We start from the raw sequence: 5744 nt of genomic DNA on the forward strand, positions 1-5744 counted from the left end.
CCGCCCCGAGACGGAGGGCGGGCGGGGCGGAGGCGCTGGAGGCCGCAGAAGTTGGCGGGGCCGAGGGGGCTGCGGAGTGGGGAGGGGAGGGGGTGAACACCCGCGCCCCAGCCCGGACCCTGCGCTGCAACTGCAGAGCTCGCGCTTGCAGGCCGGGAGGCGCGGGCTTCCTCAGCTGAGCGGCGTGCTCCTGTGTGCTGTCCGCGAGTCTGTGCCTGAAGGCGCTGAGCAGGCACGGAGAAGCCTGCAGCCTGCCCGTGAATTTACAAACTGTAGCGTCAGTCTTAGTGAATGTTCAGAGAACGTGTGGGGAAGGTGAAATTCAAATTCACATTTGGATTGGATTGGCTAGTTTTGAATCTGCAGGCTTGATCTTTTCCATTCTTGCAAGACATTGTTTTCTTTGATCTTTTACAATCTTGTAAGAAATTGTTTTTCTCATCAGTATTTTTTACCCTGTTCGTATACGTTTCTGCCAACCTGATTAAGCTCTTGGATAAACTGTTTACTGACACTGATTCAGATTTTACTGTGTGACTTTTGTATGCATTTCCAAATTGATCTCTCAATAATTTGATCCATGTTTTAAATGCAGAAAATGTAAGTAACTTCTTCAAGGTCACATACCTAGTAATTAATTGGCGGAGTTTGTTGTGAATACACACAGAGAACCCTAGCATTTATGAATGTAAATTTAACAATCTCAAACCCACATTTCGTTGTTTTGTTTTGTTAATGCTTTATGCGAACATAAAAAGCATAACTTTGGTGTACATCAACACAAACTTAAACGATTCAAATTGGATATGTCCTTGATATACAAAGGTCGATAAATATAACCCCCCCAGTCCAACAGATGATTGCTGACAATTGTCTGCTAGAGAACGTTTTATTCTACTGCTTTTCCTGTACCCTTGCGAATGTAGGGGAAAGTAGGGGGAAGAGGAAGGTTTCATGAATGTTCTCCAAACAATTTTGAACATCAGTTACATTTTCTCCAGTGTAGCTGTTCATATAACTTAACAAATAAGGAACCTAGAACAACATGTCTTGAATAAATAAGTGAATGGACTTTTCCCTTCTCTTGGTCTTTTTTTTTTTATCAGTACTTGGGGAGAACACACAGTTACTTCAGATTTTGATCAGTTTGACATAGTCTTGTGTTGTTCTGATGATCCTTCTTGTTCTGATGATCCTTCTCTGAAAACCATTGTATATTTTACTTTCAGAAACTGCATATCATTTTGACCTCCTGAAATCTTGCAGCCTTTTTAGAAGAATGCCTTGTACTTGCCCTTTGTTCTGAAAGCTTGGCAGTGATCTTCCGCCAAGAGCAATAAAGTTCTGACTTGCCACTTAGTTCACTAGGCTCAAGGCTGTCCTCTTGAGAAAGTATTGTTTCCAAATTGCCTCCCTTCCTAGGAGGTGCTACATGCTTCCAACGCCGAACTCTTCACCCGGTCAAAACCTGGATCCATTCTTGAGTGTCGGGAAGAATACCCAGTAAACCACTTCACCAAGTGGTAATGGCTGTAATAGCTTTATGTGTGGCCTGGTCAGGGGTGTGTCTGTGCCATCTAAAGGCTCTGACTGGACACTGTCTTGATTATATTGGGTGTAAGTGACAAGGGCTGTGGGTGCAGGGGATCTGAGAGGCAGAAATAGTGTCAAAGTCCTTCCCACACTGTTTTTGTGTTCTGTGACAAGCCATGTTTACTCTATAAAAAAATGACATACTTAAAAAGAATTAGTCACAAAGGTAGAATTGAGCTGGTGATCTGAAAGGCCTTCTGAACCTGGGAATTCCGATGTTCCATCTCAAATGTGTCTTTTGTGGTTTTATCTTTGTCTCAATCTATCCTTTCCCCAAAAAAAATCACTTTAAAATGTTAGTGATCTGGGAAGGAGTACACATTGATGTAAATATTGTCACCTACGGAACAACCAGCTTGAGAGAATAAGATAGGTGAACTTGATAACAACATAACAACATAAAGTAAAACGGAACTATCAAAGTAGGTGTGCAAGAAACACTACATCGCCTTTTCTAGAAACTGACTTATTTCACACAGAATCTAACCAGGAAAGTAGAGCCTGTTTAAAACATCCATAAACAGATCACTGAACACAGGGAATTGGTAACACAGAGTTGAAAAAGCTCAGAAGCTAAATAGGACATATTGAAGTAACCCAGATATCAGCCACCTCAGTTCCTACCAGGGAAAACAAGTGAGGAGGCCGGTTGCAGGTTGCCAGAGCCAGGGGCCAGGAAGCTGGGCCAGCCTGTGGACTGCCGCCACAAAGGAGACACAGCCACTGCCGAAGCAGCTGGGAAAAACAGGGAAGTACCACAGATTCTCCTCCCCGTTCCCCTCTAACACCACGGCAGTGCTCTCCACGGCCAACCCGCGTGCTTCGAGGAGAGCCCAGGAAGGAAGGTGCGAAGCTCAGTCAGCCCCTGGAGACACACAAGAGCATAGAGGAAAACTCAAAATGTGAGTGTGCCGAGTCAGCAGATCATTTCATTTCACTTTCGAGGTATCAGTCTTTCTTAAGGTTTGGCCCCATTCTTTGAGTAGGGTCAAAGTTCCAAGAGTATATGCTGTTCCCTTCTCTGAATGAGTGGTGGTGACCGGTAGTGGCAGAAGTCCTTGGTTTCTACTCATCTGTCCATCAGAGATTTCCTTTGTGCCTTCCCAGAGCTGCCACTTGTGACTGCATGCATGTCTTGCTTAATTTTCTCTGGTTGCTGAGACAAAATACCTGACACCCAGAATTAAGGAAGGAAAGGTTTATGTAGCTTAGAGTTAGTGGAGGTTTCACTCCATGCTCGGCTGGCTCCAAGGCAGGGTGGCAGGGCAGAGGGCAACAGTTCATGGTGGCGGAAGACAGCAAAAGCAACAAGAGCACAAGGGGAGAACAAGCCTCTTTCCCTCCCTTATTGTAAGCAGGCTATCCCCACCCAGGGGGAGTGTAGCACTCACATAATCTCCATGCCCTCTTCTTGCACAGGCTCAGGATGAATACGAAGTAAGGACCTTGGCCCCCTGCTGAGTCACTTAGTTAACCTTCTAAACTTCTCAAATTGACACACTGAACAACATCCCAGAGCAGCAAGGACATGTCCTTTTCACCCCGAGATGCAGAACTGCTGAGTCACTTAGCCAGGCCTGTAGACTTCTCAAGTTGACACAGTGTGTCAACCATAACAACGCTGCAGCTCACCACATATGGGTAGATGAGATGGCCTTGCCGTATGTATTTGGTCCCTACTTTTAGTTCTTTCCTATTCCAATTCTGCTGTTTGAGTCTGGAGGATATCCAGTCTCAAGGAATATCCTGCTAAGCCCCACCCACCCTCAGTCGTTCATAGTTAGGGTCTCACTGGACATGCTTGTCTCTTTCCAGAGAGTAGGAGCAGCTCTTCTCAGGGTTAGGCATCTTCTTTCTCCTGTTTTTCCAGCAAACACCTTCATGGGCCGGGTCTTCTGTCTCTTCTCTGGGGTGTAGGGTTTTGGCAAGAAGGAAAGAACGCCTTTAGGCCCTGCCACATATTTCTCCTGAGGCAAAAAGGGGGTAAGTACAAAATGAAACAGGAATTACAAATTAGTGTCTCAAAATTTCATCTAGCCATAGAGGTGGGAGAGGATGGGTACTATGAGCCAGCCTGAAGAGGAGGGGGAAGGTGGGAGGAGCTTACTGTGTAAGGTGATGGATTTTGTGGCTGCGCCATATCCATATGGAGGGGTTAAGCAGGATGTTGGAAATACCAAGTGGGTGCTCAGGAAGGAGGCACTAGACCATGTGTAATTCCACGTTCACATCCCACTTGTTCCTCACTGGGGCTGTCCATAACCATCCCCTAATCATACAGCATTCTCCACTCCTGACTCGCAATCCAACTCATCCCTACCCATTCCTCAGTCTCAGTAGGTGTCACCCCTCCTGGGGCAAGTGTCCTGATTTCCAGCAATGTTTGTCCCTTCATGACCCCAACACTTCTCCTCAGGTGCTAAAGCAGACTGTCTCCCCACTAGATTGCATGTTCCCTGAGGGCATGGAGTACGTCTAACCTCCAGAGTAGCATCTGACTAGAGGTACTGCATTGGTGATTTCTTTGGTCTGTCTTTAACATCTTACTCTGTCCTTCCCAAGGAGAGAGAGAATCTCATTGCATGAAACATCAGGACTGAGAAAAATGTCTTCCCCCAACAACAGAGTGTGCCATAATCTTCAGGCACCCTTGTAACTTTGACTTACTGTGTGTCACACCTGGCACTAGGAATCCAAAGACCCAAGACACAGTCCTGCCCTTGAGGAATTTAAGATCAAGCAAAGAAGGCAGACAAGTAATTATGAAATTATAATTTGGTGTCATAATATTCTGTTATTCTTTCTGTGATTTTCTGCAAATGTTTCAGATGGGAAACGAGACCTGAGACTCTAAGCAACTGACTTGGAAACCTGAAAGATTTAGTCCCATGATATTTGAGAAGAAATTGGGCTAATTTCCCTTCATAATGCCTGAGAACTACTGTCATTTTCAAGTCATTTTCTATTGTGGAAACAAGTGAAATCCAGAAAAATTATCAATATTACTTGTTCTTAATCAAGACATGCCAAGACCCCTTCCCAAAATGTTCCCAAATATCTTCAAGGAAAACGTGTCTAGATATGTTTGGTTTGGTTTGGTTTGGTTTGGTTTGGTTTGGTTTTGACTCATTATTTTTCATTTTGTTTATGGTTCCATTACAGATTTACTCTGCAGACCATGTATCAAATGAAGGTGGAAATTGTGTTTGTGTGTCAGCATTGACCTATAATTTCTTCCTTGGGAAAAAAATTTTTTAAAGTCAGCACCCTCCACTTCCAAATTTTTTCTCTATAAAATATACACACGCACCATCATAAACAGCTATTAAGTCCGGCATTTAAAAAAATGGGCAGGCACTAAGTAAGGATGGGCATCAACTCTATGAGTCAAACCAGAACTAATTAAAGAATCAAAGATCTAAGGAATCCCAGAAACCTGAAATGGGACTAAATGCCAAGCTCTGTTAGTATGAGTTCTGTAACTTCCATTCTCTTGTCACAAAGAAAGAAATAAAGTGTAGTAATTTTAGTGGACCCCAGAAGGAATGCTTTGTACAGCTGACTTGCTTTATTGCACAATACAGTGATTGTATCTTATATTCTATAACCTTTATTCAAATCGTTGAAACAGATAATAGGTCCAAGATTATTTATTGCAACATTATTGTGGTAATAACAACCACCTAAAAGTTCATTAGTAAGAAACTGGTTAGAGAAATAGTGATGCATCTACTTAATGAAATATTGTGCAAATATGGAGAAAGATGAAATATTTTGCAAATGAGAACGGGAATGAAAAAGCTTTAGATGAACTGATATAAAATTATTCCCAAAATATAATAGAAAGTTAAAAAACCATGTGGTTTGTACCATATTATTGTGGAAACTATGATAAAAATAGTTCCCTCTGTCAAAGTTAAGTGTGGATATTTCTCTTTCTGGGAAGATAGAGTAGACATACTGCTCCCTATTCCTCCCACAAAAGACAAATCCAAAACTTGGACACTATATGGAAAACAAATATAAGACTGAAGAGGTAAATGAGGAAGATAGACTAGATAGGGATACTGTATTAGTATCCCCCAAAATGTCACAGGTGTGAATTCCTTGGTTTTCCTTTCATGTCATACATTACAGTAGTGATGTCAGAG

Source organism: Chinchilla lanigera, unplaced genomic scaffold (assembly GCF_000276665.1).
Source record: "Chinchilla lanigera isolate Chin_1 unplaced genomic scaffold, ChiLan1.0 scaffold00017, whole genome shotgun sequence".
In the NCBI taxonomy this organism is placed as follows: domain Eukaryota; kingdom Metazoa; phylum Chordata; class Mammalia; order Rodentia; family Chinchillidae; genus Chinchilla; species Chinchilla lanigera.